This window comes from Vipera ursinii, assembly GCF_947247035.1.
Source record: "Vipera ursinii genome assembly, chromosome: 2".
Taxonomy (NCBI): Eukaryota; Metazoa; Chordata; class Lepidosauria; order Squamata; family Viperidae; genus Vipera; species Vipera ursinii.
In genome coordinates this window covers 123,986,145-124,003,591 of record NC_139513.1, presented here as the reverse complement: position 1 = coordinate 124,003,591, position 17,447 = coordinate 123,986,145, and the positions used below count along the sequence as shown (strand labels likewise).

Genomic DNA, 17,447 nt, shown 5'->3' with positions numbered 1-17,447 from the left:
ATGGCAGAATTAACATGAAGGAGGATATTGGATATTAGAATGGATGCAGGATTCATTGATCTGGAAAACATTGTTTCATTCCAGACCATGCTGAGTCTGTGATCCAGCCCTAAAACGTGCCTGTTTTATTCACAATGCTGTGTCTGGAATTCCAGAAAGCAATCTTCCTTCAAAGAAGTTACTTCTTGAAAACTGCTGGACCAAGCCTGGAAAGCCAGGAGAGGTTCAACGTTGCCCAGAAATAAACAGAACATTCTGGAATTCTACAGAAAAGTAGCAACATTTTGATTTGGCTTAGGCCCTGTTTAGTTTTTAACATGTTACATTTCTGGATCAGTGAAATTTCTTTATCCTAATTCTTACTGATTTAACTGGGTAATAATTCACCTTCTTGGAGTTAAGGTTCTTCTGGATGAAAATGTTTATTACATAATCGTTTCTCTGTCACAAAATGTTAAGGGGGAACAAGCAGCATTATCGCTCATTAGTAACTGTTTCATGCTTTTTTACCAACATTTTTCTAATTAGAGATAATCTGTTACAGATGGCATCTCACTATATTGTTAATATCAGTTAAGAAAGGAATACATAGTATTGTAGTTTTTGAGCAATGGAAGTTTTTCTCATGATCATCTAATTAAGACATAGGATTGCCTGAAATAGTACAAAGTGACAAATAATCAAATTCAGGATCAAAAATTTTAAATAATTAAAAGGTATTGGATTCAGCTATTTCTAATGCTATAAAGTAATGTATTTAACAGTTTTTGTCCAGCAAAAGGAATCTTTCAGGATGCAGCAAGGAGAAAGATACCTAAGGTGGATTTTTGAGAACTAAAACTCCTTTGTAAATTTGAGCATTATTGTGATACGAAGTTTAGAACAGAACAGAATAGAATAGAATAACAGAGTTGGAAGGGACCTTGGAGGTCTTCCAATCCAACCCCCTGCTCAGGCAGGAAACCCTATATCATTTCAAAAAAATGGTTGTCCAATCTCTTCTTAAAAACTTCCAGTGTTTGAATATTCACCACCTGTGGAGGCAGGTTGTTCCACTGATTAATTGTTCTAACTGTCAGGAAATTTCTTCGTAGTTCTAGGTTGCTTGTCTTCTTGATTAGTTTTCATCCATTGCTTCTTGTCTTGCCTTCAGGTGCTTTGGAGAATAGCTTGACAACCCCCCCCCCCCACACACACACACTTCTTTGTAGCAACCCCTGAGATATTGGAACACTGCTATTGTGTCACCTCTAGTCCTTCTTTTCATTAAACTAGACGTACCCAATTCCAGCAACCGTTCCTTATATGTTTTAGCCTCCAGTCACCTGATCATCTTTGTTGCTCCTCTCTGCACTCTTTCTAGAGTCTCAACATCTTTTTTACAATGTGGTGATCAAAACTGGAGGCAACATTCCAAGTGTGGCCTTACCAAGGCATTAATAAAGCAGTATTAACACATCATGTGATCTTGATTTTATCCCTCTATTAATGCAGCCTAGCACTGTGTTGGCTTTTTTGGCAGCTGCAGCACACTGCTGGCTCATATTTAAGTGAAGTCCACTAGGACTTCAAGATCCCTCTCACAGTTACTACTATTGAGCAAGGTCCTGCCTATACTGTACCTGTGTATTTGGTTTTTCTTGCCTAAAAGTAGAACCTTACTTTTTTCACCATAAGTTAAATTGCTTGTCTTCTGTTAGTTCCTTTAAAACTACAGTACTGTTTCCTTTGAGCAAGACAATATTGTCCTTCTTTACATTGAGTAGCACATTCTTGCTACATGTGTCTCACATGCCAAACAGAATAGCCTTTGATTTAGTCAGTCTTCCATGTTTGCCATGATATTGTTTAATAATTGTCCCATAGTTATTTCTAAAACAAACCAAAAGTTTTAAGCCTGTCTCCTAGTTCTTAAAAGACTGTGGGAAACATTATCTCTCTGTAGAGCCACTGATCGGTAAATAATAACAATGCTGGTCTATCCTCTGCCTGCAAGCATTTGTATCTTGTTCTTATTTGGGCACATTAACTACCCATACTTATTACTCAGCTCAACTGTCTTGCGATACTACAGTCCAAGTTATTTTTAGGTTATATGACTACTGCTTTGCAAAGTGCATGGGGTATTAAGTGAGAGAAAACAATTCATGTTTCATTCTAATCTTTCTCTTCTTAAGGAAAATATGGTGTTAATGTGGACGGAAGGTTTGAATATGTGCCCTGAACAGATTTTGTTCTTCTCATTTGTCTTGCTTTTTTGGAAATGAATATGTCTATACCAAATTATGCCAATTTTCTTATGCTTATTTCTTTTATTCTATTTTTAACATAATGGTCTTATTACTATTCTGTGTTTTATATTTTGTTTTCTGATATGGCCTAATGGAGGGATGTCAAACTGTCAGCCTGCGGGCCGGTTGCATCATATGGAGGCCATGCCCACCCCAGCTCCGGCAACGCAAAAAAAGCTGCAATATGTCACGACACATCACGTAACGTGGCGAGTTTGACACCCGTGACCTAATGACTAATCAGTCAGTACTACCACTCTCAAGGGGTTATGAAAGAATTGCATATTCTTGTAATGGAAGTGTTAAAAGTATTGTAGATAGCTTAATTATCTTATCATCCTGGGTTCATTTCCCAGAATTAATAAAACAACAGCAGTAAGCCTTAGGTTATTTAAAAACTCCTGTACAGTTTGTCGGTTTTATATTGTAGGCATTTCGTGAGTAAGCCTTACATTGCTATCCAGGTTCTGAATTATATTTTGCATTAATTGTAGGCTTTTTACCAATCAGGCAACACCGTCATGCTTGAAAGTGGTATACAAAACATGAAACGACTCTCTACTTTGGGAAGATATAGAAAGGAGATAGGATCCCTTGTGCAACCATTACATCCCAGATGCGATGAGTTATGTTTTATTTCCTGGTATCAGTCACTGTTTATGGTTACTATAATCCCACAGTGTTGATTATCTGTTCTGAAGATCACTAGACTGACCTTCCTCTGCTTCTCCTAGTTGAGGTTAATTTGTTAACTTCTGTAAAAGTTCCTCCCTGTTGTGGGTCAACGCAGCTTGTTCTTTCTTCCCTCTCTTTCTTTTGATCTCTTAGCCCCCAGGCCTCTGAGAAGAGCATACTTTTGCCAAGTGAACAATCTTTCTCTGTTTCAGAGGCCTTGAAAAATTGTGTCCTCGATTTTTAGCAAAGCTTGCTCTGACTAAGTTTAACTCTTCCGCATAAAAGATTTTTGCGTAAACTGGCTACTTTTCATAAAGGGGGTGAGATTTTAGGTGGAATGGAAAGAGACTTGCAGGATGATTATTATTATTTTTTTTGCATGAAAAATAGCTTAGCTGATCTGAAAATATTGCTTGCAGAATGTGATATATACCAAGAGTCACTTAGAGGTTGATAGGTTATATGGAGTTTTACTAGGAATTCATTTCCATAGTCTATCTCATAGCCTCTCAGGCGGCACACTGAATTAGGAAAGGATTAGAGTTCTTCTGAAGTTGTTTATAATTGATCTTTCCAAATTCCATGACTTCTTGTGGATGAGATACAAGTGCAGCTGCTGTCAAGAGTGCCCGAACGTATAAAGTCGGTACTATAGCTACTTGCATCGAAATTTGAGGCTTCGTTCCTTTTGATAAATGTGTCTAACTGAAGATCTCCTGCCAAAAAGTTTGGGTTTCCAAAAAAAGTATATCTATATGAATTACCAATAACATTTTATTTCTTGTTACAATGCTTACGTTGGCCTCTTTCCCCTTTCACTAGGAAAATATGTTGAGTTTATGTTCTTTTCAGCCTTGTTACATATTTGTTGTTTCTAGGCTGTGGTTGTGTGATACGTAGACTATTTAATTCTTGATGTTGTCCCAAGGGCCTTTCTATATGAGCAAAACAGAGAGCTACATTTTAACCATAAATTAGCATGATTTCCCCAAAAGTATTTCCAAAGGGTAGTACTCTACTTTTACAAACATACTACTTGTGGGTAGTTGCCTGGGCAGAAAGTTTTTTCTTGTTTTGAAGGAAAACAAAAGATCTGGCTAGATGGCAACTCTAGACCAAAAGAGTGTTTATCCTTTAGAGAATTTCATAAAATATTGCTTTATTCCTGGAAACAAGGTAGAGCAGATACAGTCTTGAGTTTTAGTGTCTTTGGGTTAGCTCTGTCTAGCTTATCACTCTATTAAAAATGGTGCCCTTTTTTACACTAAAGCATAATGCAGGGACACAAACCTCAGTTTCTTTCAAGAAAAAGGTAGATGGCCCAATTGTTTTCATTAACTATCTACTTAAACAATAACATGGAAGTATATTTCACGTATGTGAGTAGGCCTGTGCAGATCATGCACCCTGTGCCCATGTCTCAACAGTATGAAGCAACTGCAAATGAATGAAACTTTGCATAACTTGTTTTGAGCCTTTGTAGTAGAGATCCAGAGAACTGTTTTTGCTCACCAGCAGTGCGCCTCTTGAATTAACTCTACAATTGTAGTTATGAACACAGTGTAGGGGATGCACTTTTTAATTGCAGTACAGAAGGAGTTGTTCCACGGGTGTACAGAGGGTTCACAAAAGTGTGAAGGTCAGCTCTTTTGAGACGTGTAGATTGAAGAACTGCACTGGGCTGGTGGAAGTCTCTCGTGTAAGCTTAAACAGCAGAAGTAATAAAGATTGTATATAGCAAATTAGGACCAAATGGTTCTTACTGGACAATAAACAGATGGTGCAGAACGGCCTTGAAAGTGATTTTAATACCTGAGTCTGTCTACCACTCAGATTCACTTGCAGCCTTCAACACTGGAACATAAGGTTCTGTGCCTTTGTTTCTGAGTTACAATGTCGTTGTGGTGGGGAGCAGCCAGTTCAGTGTCTTTCCCTGTAATTCTCCTCCTTCAAAGCCACTGAAGATATTTTAATTAAAAGCAGAAGTGCTAGTGGCAAGATCCTGTGAGTCTTTGAACTGGGCGACTTTCCCGCTTACTGAGAAAGCAGCTCCTCCCATCTTTACTTCTTTTGTGCCATGTTGCCCACAGCTGCCACCCAATGTGATCTTCGATTCTCACACATCTGTCCTGGTGGGAAGATGAAGAAATCAGAAGTTTCCATAAGAAGGCTTACTGGAAAAGAGCCAAACTGGGCTTCTGATATAAAATATTGGCAAAACTGGGTATCTGAAAATGGGACTTTTTTCTATCTTGGTTGGCCTTCTGAGATTAGCAGTGGGGTGTAAACCAAATAAGGGCTGCAAACTTTAATCAGCCTTTGAACCTTTTAATCAAACAGCAACAAGGACGTCATTCACTTTTGAAGAAAATGTTAATTCATATTATTCAATGATACTATTCAGCAGAAATAGTACCACTGAATATCACTGTTTTAGTGGGAGTGTGCATGTCTGTGCATTCATGAAAGGGACAGAATCTATACTTTCATGTTACAACTGTGTGGCTTTATGCATAATATCCTAGCTGTTCCTGACTGCATGTGTTTTATAACTGCCAAGCTTTTGCTGCTAGATAACGCATCTTCCCCCCCCCTCTGACTTGTATCAGAACATTAATTGTCTATCCTCCTTTGAAACCAGACATTCCTAATCTACATATACTTTGACATACACTTTTATCTTTGAACTTGACTTTTTGGTCAATTCCTAAGACTTGGAGAACTTTTTGAAAATTTCTCTATAACAGGGTACTTTCCTTTATTTCCTGTTCATTTTTTCTGCACCCGTTTTGAACGTTAGCCATCAGATTCTGGGCATATATTCCCACTCCTTGATCCTGCTGCGTTGCCCGTTGTTCCCCATTTTATCTCCTCCTCTTTGCATCTTGATGAACTGTTTTAAGAATAAGAGTATAAAGCACAATGGGGACAATTGGACTTCTGGAGTTTATAGATTCCTGCAATGTTAGAAGTAGAATAGAATAGAGTATCAATTTTTGTTTGTTGGTTAATTTTGTTAATTAATTTTGACCAGGCAGGGTGATGAGTCTATGATGCCACCTTTGAAAATAAGCCCCTGTGAGATTAGCAGGCTTAATCTGGCAAGCATGCAGCCTTCGAGTTTACAAGTATCCTTGGTTAGTTTACACTAGGGGTAGGCAACCTTGGCTCTTTTATGACTCGTGGACTTCAGCTCCCAGAATTCCTGAGCCAACAGGAATTGGCTGGCTCAGGAATTTTGGAAGTTGAAGTCCACGAGTCATAAAAGAGCCAAGGTTGCCTACCCCTGGTTTACACGTAGTCATGGTGTCTCCTTCCAAATAAAATTGGGGTTTCAGCAAAAAAGACAACATATAGAATGTCAGAGGTATCAGTTGCTACTGAACATATGTAGTCATTTTAAAAAAAATCAATTGTGTTATTTCTGTCAGCAAGGTGAGCTTATTGAGTCCTTTCTGCTCTTTCACCAGCAATTGCTGTAGCAGGTACATTATATTGTTTTCTGTGTAACAAAGGGAGATATGGAATATGTATGATCTTTACTTTGTCCCCCCAGGGACCTATCTGGATATACTGTATGCATGTACAGTGCCTGTTTCTCTGTGTGTGCCTGTACTGTCCTTGTCTGACCCGTTATTCCTCTTGTGTTGCATCTTGTCTGACCCATAACTTCTCTTGTGTGGTATGCAATATATGTTTGCACTGGGAAATATAGGACACCTACATATGCTGGATTATGTAGCCAGGAAGGAGGAAAGCTTAGAATGGAAGAGTCAGCAGCTTTCTGAATAACTGCCCAACTGCCTCACCTTAGGGAATTCACTGAGATTTATATATTCTAGATTTTTAATCTCTGCAAACCTCAGCTGGATCTGGCACATTTTTGAACTCTAGTTTTTCTTTTGCCAACTTCTTCCTGTACACCAAATTTGGTCCTTGTTCTGTTTTGTTTTCAGATTTATCCTGCTGACAGACAGAGTACTAAACCCCTTTCCAATATGTCCTTCCAACATATTACGGGCTGGGATAGAATAAAAATTAACGTCTTCCTCTGAAGGCTTCTGCAGTCCTAAATTTTTACATCACAATTATTTATTTATTTATTTTTATTTTAATTCCATTTGTATCCCGCCCTTCTCCGAAGACTCAGGGCGGCTTACAAGCTTAGCAGTAGCCTTCATTCTATGTATATGCCTGCTTATTAGGGCTTTCACACACACCCCAAGCGGCATTATTACAAAGTCACCTTATTGCCCCCAACAATCTGGGTCCTCATTTTACCTACCTCGGAAGGATGGAAAGCTGAGTCGACCTTGAGCCTGGTGGGACTCGAACCTGCACTAATTGCAGGCAGCTGGTGTTACTTAAGGAGGCATTAGCCCACTGCTCCACCAAGGCTCAATTGTTAGTCTCCAGATTCTGTAATTACAGTTACAATCAAAATTATGATGCATTCACTTTTCAATGTTTTGTCCCAGTAGTCATGTGCTCTAAGTACTTCTTTTGTCCTCATTTTATTGGGTGGGAGCTGTTAACTGTGGTTAGTTCATTTCAAGGATGATAAAATATGTAGGCTTTCCTGGGAAAACAACAACAACAAAAGCTGTCATTCACTATTTTACACCAGGAGAACCTAAATAATTAAATGCTTCTTGGAGCATTCTGTATTACCTGATCCATCCAAAGACCTCTGGGAGTTTAGATGTGCAGGAAGACATTACTAGAAAATTAGGATTAAAGAAATTGAGGCTTAGGGTGGGTCCTTGGCGTAATGATTTGATGACTTAGAAGTTTTTAAATTCCTTGTTTCTGAATCAACGGGAAAGAATCTATTCAGACGTCATGTATCCTTTCCTAGGCTGCTGGAAAAAGTCGGGAGAAGATTAAAGCAATTCAGAAACTTGATGTTTTGAGCAGAACTGTTGGTGGCTACTCTTAAATACTCAGAAACCCAGAAGTTAACTTTCCAGTTAGTTTTATTCCTTGCCAAACATCCAGAACCTGAACATTACCACTTTTTTTTAGAAAGCTATTAATTTGGGTGTCCAGTGCTACATTAAAATATTAAACACCACTGGTGTTTGCACAAAAAAGCATTGTATTTTTCAGTACCAAATATTTATCCATCCAGGGATTTATCTATCCTTAGATCGAGTTATAGGTAGCCCTTGGCTTATGACTGCAATTTGGACCAGAAGTTCAGTTCTATGTCCTGACATTTGTATGTCAAGCTACCTGGGTGACCAGATCCATTGTTATGGCAGTCATTAAGCAAGTCATGCAAATGTAAGTTTAAATCATGTGGCTGTTAAGCAAATCATGTGGTCGTAAGAGTGAGCCCATTCTCCTGAATGAGCATTTTTTTGCCTCATACTGGCAAAAATACTGGAAACTGGCAAAAACCCCATATATATCGCAGTCATGTGACTGCAGGATAGTGCAACCAGTCATACATGTACCGGTATATATGTATACACACACACACACACACACACACACACACGTAGATCTTTGGTCATTTGGGTTTTTTCCCACGTAGAATTGGAGATATCAGGGCAACGTTTCGACGAAATCTCATCCATCTTCAGGCTGGTGACTTCAGCTTCATTCTTCTGGGAGAAGTGTGTGATGGTGGCTGTTTTTTCTTCTTTTTTAAACTGCCAGAGGGGGTGTGTTCTGTGGGTGGAGGCTTGGCTGTGTTCTGATGGGGTGGAGGTGTGCTCTGATTGGGTGGGGGCTTAGCTGTGTTCTGATTGGGTGGGAGTGTGTTTTGAATGGGGGCTGTGTTCTGATTGGGTGGGGATGTGTTTTGAGTGGATGGGCTGGTCTCAGCTGCCAGCCTTAGACCTGAACTGGTGAGTTGTGCTGCTTTTGTTCGGCTCCGTGTTTGTGGTGGTGCCATGTTTTTATAGTGGGTGTCAGTTTGCTTATTGTGTGGTTTGGAGGGGTTTAAAGTAGCTAATGTTGCAGCTGTAGTTAGGTTTTTGTTTTGTGGTTGTGTGTCGTTATTGTTGTGGCTTCGGATTTGCTTTTTGAATGGTTGTGTGGTGGTGATGTCATGTGATGTTATCATGAGTTTGGGTCTGGTATCATTCTTGGTGGTTGGGACTCATCTGTCAATCAAGGCAGGTTTCCAAATGGCTAGTAGGCGAGAGGTATCATCTCGTTTGTTCATGCTGTGGGGGCGTTTTTCTATCTCGATGGCTTCTCTGATTATTCTGTTGTTAAAATGTTCAATTTTGGCGATAGTTCTGGTTTTTTAAAAATCAATTTCGTGTCCCGTGGCTTTAAAGTGTTGGAACACTTTAAATATTTTATCAAATATTTTAAATATTTGAATATTTTAAGTTTCTTGATAGAATACATAGATCAAAATTTCCCGTTAATCCACCTGCTCCATTACTTCCAATTACACCATTTCATTGAAATATTTTTCTGGTCATTTGCTAAAAAACTGTTCAGTATCTGTTTCTTTTGCATCTGTAGTTGAAGCACATACTTGTAAAAGGTAAGGTAAAGTTTCCCCCGCACATGCGTGCTAGTCATTTCCAACTCTAGGGGCCCGTGCTCATCTCCGTTTCAAAGCCGAAGAGCCAGCGTTTGTCCGAGGAAGTCTCTGTGGTCATGTGGCCAGCATGATTAGACGCCAAAGGCGCACAGAACATTGTTACTTTCCCACCGTAGTGGTCTCTGAAGGGTTGTGTGTTGGCTGAAGGAGTATAGATGAAGTTGAAGGAAATATTAAAGATGTGCTGTAAATACTTGCTCAGTTATTAAGTTACTACTTAATAACTTACTTCCTTGTAAGGCGGAAGAGACCTTGAGAGCTTCATTTGTGAACTTGGTAGCCATGGAGGAATAGAACACTTACGGTAAGTTGTGGGATAAAAGAAAATTAGATGAATATGAGCTTAAAAATAAAGAGGCTATATTTGAAGTGAACATCCTGTTGTATGTGTGTGTTTACAGCAGGACAAATGTGCAGACTGGCAGCAACATGACGTTTTTGAAAGTTATAAAGACTTCAAGGCATCGGCTTTGATATTTTGTTATGGCTGTTTGTGCTGGCTGCATTACCCCCGTGGCCCATGAATTATTTTAAAATGTTCTTCAGGGCAGAACTGATCAACTGCAGACTTCCCTGTTGCAGAATTCTAGCCAAGCTCCAGCTGGTTTATGTCCTTGTTCTAAGTTAACTGGACTTCTCAGATATGTTTTCCCTTACTCCTCCTTACTGTTCCACTGCAGGAACACATATAGGCATCCTTCATAGGACTAGAGCAGACTAGTTTGGCAAATTTCTAAAATATGTGCTGGGAATTTGTGCTGAGAATGAAAGTAGGTATCTCAGAGTTTGGACAAAGACTGAACGCAGCTGTAGTTTCCTCATCAAAAGAACTAAAAAGACCTCAAAAGTTTCCTTCTTGTTTTCTTCTGATAGCAAATTGTAAAAGGGTTATGCAGGGTGAAATCTGTTGTTGGGACCACATTTATTAAAATGCTTTTTGAAGCAAAAAAACAAAAACAACTTCCAGATTGACTTTTTATTAATGTCTTTCTATTGTGAAGCACAATTCATGTAAATATGGTTCAGTTTAGACCCAATGATTTCAGAGCCAAGCCTGTTTAATTAGTAAGAAGGAAAATGCAGGTCCAGCAATTATTCTGATTGCTGCATATATCCAATTTGTCCAAATCTTGTTTCTCTGAGACACCCTTATTGCAAAGAATTTGGGCTTCTTCTCCTTTCAGATATCATTAATCATTTTAGTTTCTAGCACGCACGTTAGTGTTGATTCTTAGCACATAGACTTCCTACGAGATTGTTGTTGTTAGCTGCGAAGTCGTGTCCGACCCATCACGACCCCCATGGACAACATTCCTCCAGGCCTTCCTGTCCTCTACCATCTTCTGGAGTTCATTTAAGCTCACGCCTACTGCTTCATCTTACGAGATAATTTATCCCAAACTTGACCCTTCACATCTCCCAACAATGTACTCACTGCTGTTGTAATGAAATACATCCACTTTTCTGCTAGTTGTCTTCCTCATCTCTGTTCTTCCATCTTTTTCAGCATTATGGACTTCTTAAGGACAGTTAGATCTTTGCAATAATGTATCCAAAATGTGATAATTTGATTCTGATCATTTGTGCCTTATGTGTGAACTCTGATTTGTTTTCTTCTAGGACCATGTGTTTGTTTTCTTGGCTATCCAAATTAATTTAAAGAAACTTCTCTAACCCTAAGTTGAAAAGCAACTATATACTGTCTAGTCTGTGTTTTTGCAGACTCCCAACTTTCACTTCCATAGATTGTCACAAGGAAAACCGTTGTCTGTATGTTTTGGATATTTGTAGGTATTGACACATCACAGCATCTGAATATTTTTTCCCAAGGCAGTTTCACTGCTACCCTAACAAGAGCTAATCCATGGCGTATTTGTTGACTGCTAGTTCTTTTACTGTTGATAGAGTATCCTTAAAGGCAGAAACTATTATCAGTGTCTAATGCTGGTTTGTTTATTTATATTCCACCTTTATTATTTTTATAAACAACTCGAGGCAGTAAACCTATCCAATAAGGTTTCCTTCTCCTATTTACCCCACAACAACAACCTTGTGGGAGTGACTGGCCCAACCAGCTGGCTTTCATGGCTAAGGTGGGATTAGAAGGCACAGTCTCCCACTTTCTAGCCTTTCTAGATTGCTGTATCTAACATCCTTAATTTGTTCTCCTTTATATTTAATCATTGTCTCATTTTTTTTATTTTATTCCAAGAGCACGTTCAGCTATCAGAGTAGCATAACCTGTACAGCAAGGAGATAAAGGATTAGTACTGTAGGCACAGAGTGTAAATGTCAAAGAGAGAAATGCAATTGTGTCCAAGAATTAAAGAAGCCAGTTGTGTGTAGAGGAGGAAAAACTAAAACGGTGGACTGAACTTTGAGACTCTAAAGCTACTAAATGACAATAAATTGTCATTTATTTATTACTTCCATTGTTTAATTCTTTTTAAAATTTTGTACTTTATTTTTTTTTAATTTTTTATTGTTGTGAGCCACCCTGAGTCCTTGGGGAGAAGGGGGGCATATAAATTTAATAAATCTAAATCTACTACAACTGAGAAAGGAGTAACAGAGCCTTATAGCCTCACAAACTTTCCAAAGACACTGACCAGCTACAGCCAGTTAGCAACAAATAATTGCTTTATCCCTCCTACAAACTGATAAGGAATGGGAGACAGAGAAGCAACTTAGTACAAAGGAGCAATTAAACCCCCAGCAGGACCTCCTGAAGTATAAGGGTTGGAAGGTGGAGAATAATTTAGAACTAAATGTAAGATAAAAAGACATTTAAGTCCTTGATAAAAGGAACAGAATTCTGAAGCCTTAAAAGTAAGCACTAGGAAAAAACTGTGGTAATAACTGCTTTTTTTTGCTATAAAAGCTTGGCAGTTAAAAACAGTAATATGAAAACTTGTAACACAGTTAAATATTTTCACTCAGTATCACTTATAAATATATTATTAGCCACTGGTAAGTAGACACAACGTATGCATCACATTTAACACATTATAGGAATATATGTTGTATAATATCAAAGGAAAAGCTTTAGCTTTCTAGTCAGTAGGTTTTGTGCCAAAACCTAATTGTAACTCTCATATGAACTTTTAGCTACTAGGGCAGTGGTGGAGAACCTATGGCACGCGTGCCAGAGGCGGCACTCAGAGCCCTCTCTGTTGGCACGTGCGCTACTGCTGCCACCAGCAGGTCCATCAGGCCACCACCGCCGCCCAGAGCAGGAGCCCCACCCAGCACATAGGAGACAAAGCAGCCGACTAGCAAGCTTGAGTAGAGGTGGTGGAGCAGAGGTCACCAACCATTGTCGATTGGTGGACTGGAAGAAAAGGGAGGGGGGAAAGCATTTTACATGCATACATGCATGCATGGGGCTGTGAGCACACATATGCTGCAAATGGGGCGGGGGGAGTGTCTGCGTGATACTCACTAGCCATTTTTGCACCCCCAGTTTTTGCATGCCAGAGGCGGCACTCAGAGGTGCCTCCCTGCTCCCCCTGAGGGCACCACAGTGCTGATGCGGCCCTGGCACTTTGCGATAAATAAGTGTGTTTTGGGTTGCAGTTTGGGCACTCGGTCTCTAAAAGGTTTGCCATCACTGTACTAGGGGTTCTTATAAGTAGGGAATATTTCTAAGATATCTTGGATGTTAACGTTCAACTATAAAAAGTAATAGTATATTTTTCCATTTCTTTGGATCAATTTACTGTTTTTCTTTGATGTCTTTTAACATATCAGTTCGAGATTCGAACCTCCTGAATTTGGGGATCTTTTGGACACTTTTCTTCTTTGTCCAGATTTTTTTTCATCTTCACTGTTTTTACAGATATCGATGTAATACTGCTTCTTGTCTCTTCTAACAATTATTTGAAATTCACGTTTCATCCTGAGTTCTTTGTCTTTCTTGGGGACAGCTTCTCTTTTTCTTGGCAATTCCCGTCATCTGTTGACCCCATTTGCTTTTTTTGTTTGGCAATCCCTTATTACATTCATCTTTAACAAGTTCTATGATTTCATTCCACAGTTCCTCTGGTTGCCTATCAGTGAGGTTTAGGACTTCAAAGCAATTCCTGAGGTTTTCATTGAAAATGGTGGGTATACATTCAGAATCGTATTATGGAAAACTGGTTGGCTTTGTCCTTCTGCTTTGGCTGTACTTGGAACTTGCACGTGAGCGGTCGGTGATCTATTCCACAGGGAACCCTGGCTAATGTCTTTTGCTATTATACCGTAGCTCTTCCACTTCCTAATGCCAATAATACAGTGAATTTGATTTCTCTATATTTTATCTGGTGATGTTCATGTATAGAGGTGCCATTTCAGTTATTGGAAAGCCATGTTACGAATGAAAAATCACTGGCTTAGCAACACTGAAGTTGCTCTCTTTATCATTTCTATTTCATAAGTCATACAGTCCATGTTATTTCCAACATACATATTCTTGGCTCCAACCCAAACCATCACATATTGCTTGCCTGTTCTGTTGATCTGAGCGTAAAACTTACCTTCTTTCTGCATAAGGTTGGAGTATAAGCTTGAATAATTGTAATATTAAACGCTTGTCCACAAAGTCTAATTGATATTATTTGGTCATTGACTCCATTGTACCTAAGAACTGTCTTTATTAGCCAGGTACTGTCTTCCTGACTAAAAACAACACAGTTCTTTCTTCATTTTTCATCTCCTTGAGTAATAAACAGTATGATCATCTGACTGAAAGTGTCCAGTTCCAGTCTATTTCAGTTCACGTGACTAAGAAGTCCGTATGTAGCCATTTCATTTCGTCTTTCGCTTAGTTTGGAATCATTTTCACATTTTCACAATTACATTACATGTTCCAATTCTGTCTTTGGACTCTCAGATTTTCTTCTTGATATTCCAAAAGAACCCCATATTTTCTTCAGTGGCATATTAGGAGCCATCTGACGTGTGTGTGTGTGTGTGTGTGTGTGTGTGTGTGTGTGTGTGTGTGCTATCATCCAGCATTATCTTTTCAGTTATTTTATATTGTCTGTCCATGTGGTTTTCTTAGTAAAAGTCAGGAATGGTTTACCATTGCCCTGTCCTGCAGAGTATGCCTTGCCATTGTTGCTAAAATCATTATCTGCCTCCTTTCTCTTTCTATATTGCTGCTGCCCAATATAGATGTCGTGTCAGCTTCAACTGAGCAGCTTTGACTAGGAGTATATACTCCTGGAATATCCCCCAAACATTCTTCGTTCATTCCTCCCAGGAACATATTCATCTGTCACAGTGGGGCAGCATAGTGGGACCAGGGAGGTTGGGGTGTACATAGAATTGCAGAAATAATTACGCCAAGGAATAGGAGTGAGGAAATGAATCAGCGCATTTGAAGTTTTACAATAAATCCATTACAATGTTAAAAGAGCCAGCACTCTGGTGAAACAGCTAGCAGCACTCTGGCCGATGAGTAAAAGTTGAACTTTTAGGCATTATCTGATAAAAACAATAGTCTTCTTAAGCCTTTCTTTCCCAGCTGCCTTCTGTGTTTGATCAGGATCTTCTCAGCTTGGGAAGCTTTGTTCTCAGGTACTAAGAGAAGGCCATTTAGATGGTGTCCCTTTGACCGTGGCTCTCATGTTTATATCCCTTCCGGAGATGTTCTTTGCCTCCTGTCAGAGGAGCTTTGATCCACAAACTCCCCAATTAAATTTTCCAAGTGCTGGTTTCTGTGTTCAGTGAATGGTGGGGGATGGGGCGGGTGTTCTGGATTATATGGTATTTCATGCTACTAGCTTAGAGTTCTGCATTCATGTGCATGTCCCCTTTGATGTTCTCATATACTTACTAATCTTTACACATCAAACTAACCGTGGACTCATGGCACTCTAGTCATTACAACTCGTGTCATGGAAAGAATGCTTCTCCTTTTGGCAGCTGCAAATCTCTTTCCTCAGCCCTCCAAAGACAGCAGCTACTATTTGGTCATGTGTTCTCTGAATAAACTTGGCAAATCTTCTCCCCCCCCCCCCCCAGCAACCTTTTGGTAGGAGGGTGATTTACCTTGGACAATAGGCAGGAGAATATATAAAAGTGAAGCTGTTTAAGGGAGTGATGGGGAAGAGGATTTTTCCCTTGAAAAATGATTCATGAAAATGCAGACAGATAATTTCAACCAACTACTTGCTCACCCCCACCCCCACCCAAAAGAAAAATCTTAAGTACTAAGCAAGGTGCGGTGAATGTGAAGTTTGTCTTAAGTATGATATATGCCTGCTTTCCATAACTTCTTGTTTGAAGTGATGAAATGTGACTTCTAATGTCATAAAATAAATCTGTATTACCTGCTCGCTGCTTGAGGTGAATCGAGAGAGAGAGATTATAATTATCTGGTGCAGAAGGTATATTTGTTACACTTGAAAGACATCTTAGTCTGGCTTCAGAAGTTCAGAACTTAGATACTATAAAATGCTACTGATGTGGAGGTAAAGGAGAACTCTGGAAGCACAGGCCAATTGTTTGTTGATTAAAAGAGAAATATGTACTGTGAAAGTACAAAACCATCAAAGACGTAAAAGGTTAGTGAATTTCTAAAAAGTATGCAGTCATGTAGGGATAACTTACAGATAAGCATATTTTGAAATTTTATTTCCTTAATTCTATCTCCTGTTCTCCCCAAAAATGGAATAGGTAAAACTTAAAACGTTTTTAGCCATACTTAAGCTTTCACATGAAAGAAAGGCTCAAAGCGTTGTCCTTGTAAAATAACAATGTTTCTGGTGTCTTGCTGCAGTTCATTTGTTATTCAGAAACAAAGGACATTTGTTACCTTTGATCATTTTCCAGATATACAGTCTTTCCCAGAATGATGGGCATGCATCCATGTTTTTGCTGCAGGATATCCGGTTAGTACACTTCCACAGCACTCCGTTTCATTGTTTAATCAGTTACTACTCAGCGCATCACATTTTTCAGCACTGATGATGACTTTTCAACTGTAATTCAAGACTGCACTAGAATAATGCATTGTCTTTTTGGAAATGATTGTCATTGTGTCATCCTTTCCATGAAAGGAATTTAATGCTGATCAGGATCACATGGTACAAGGGATAGGCAATCATTTGGACCTGCTGAATCAAATTTGTGACTACAGGTATTTTAGATGCTCTCACAAAATGGCTATCAAAAGCATAAAGGTAAAGGTAAAGGTTCCCCCGCACATGCGTGCTAGTCGCTTCCGACTCTAGGGGCCGGTGCTCATCTCTGTTTCAAAGCCGAAGAGCCAGCACTTGTCCGAGGACGTCTCCGTGGTCATGTGGCCGGCATGACCAGACGCCAAAGGCGCACGGAACGCTATTACCTTCCCACCGTAGTGGTCCCTATTTTTCTACTTGCATTTTTACGTGCTTTCGAACTGCTAGGTGGGCAGAAGCTGGGACGAGTAACAGGCACTCACTCTGTTACACGGCACTCGGGATTCGACCCACCAAACTGCCGACCTTCTGATCGACAAGCTCAGCGTCCTAACCCACTGAGCCACCGCGTCCCTTACTGAGCCACCGCGTCCCTTATCAAAAGCATAGCCAATAACAAAAAGTCAGTCTCCAAGGCAAATTAGTAAGCTCCTCTTCCCACTGTCTTAAAATGGTCTCTACCACCCATTTACATGTTTTCTGACATTCTTCCTAAACTAGCAGTATGTTACCACAGATATTGACCATTTCTACTTTGTAAGAATCCCTGTGGAAAAAATGTGGAGCCTAGATATAACATTGTAAATTGAGGATGTACTGTTTTTTTCAGGCCAAGATCCAGATTTGTTTTTTGAATAATATGATAGAACCTATGCAAAATTGGTTATGACTACAACAAAACTAAACTTTATTTAATTTACTGAAAATATGGAGCTGCATCAAAGTTTTCCAGGTGCTTATATGTTA

The 17,447-nt window shown here is 39.4% G+C and overlaps 1 protein-coding gene across 4 annotated transcripts in view; it reads left to right on the top strand.

Annotated features, from left to right (window-relative positions):
- The window catches only part of ASPSCR1 (ASPSCR1 tether for SLC2A4, UBX domain containing), a 90,961-nt gene that overhangs the window by 59,734 nt on the left and 13,780 nt on the right, over positions 1-17,447 (top strand). The window contains exons 13-14 of one of the 4 annotated variants that reach the window (XR_014491366.1): positions 13,571-13,637; positions 16,354-16,412. The exons of 1 other annotated variant lie outside the window; for it this stretch is intronic. The gene's annotated coding sequence lies outside the window, so the exon portion shown is untranslated. Of the gene's footprint in view, positions 1-13,570; positions 13,638-16,300; positions 16,413-17,447 lie in introns of all 4 variants that reach the window. 2 more of the 4 variants (XR_014491367.1, XR_014491365.1) reach the window with 2 other exon arrangements.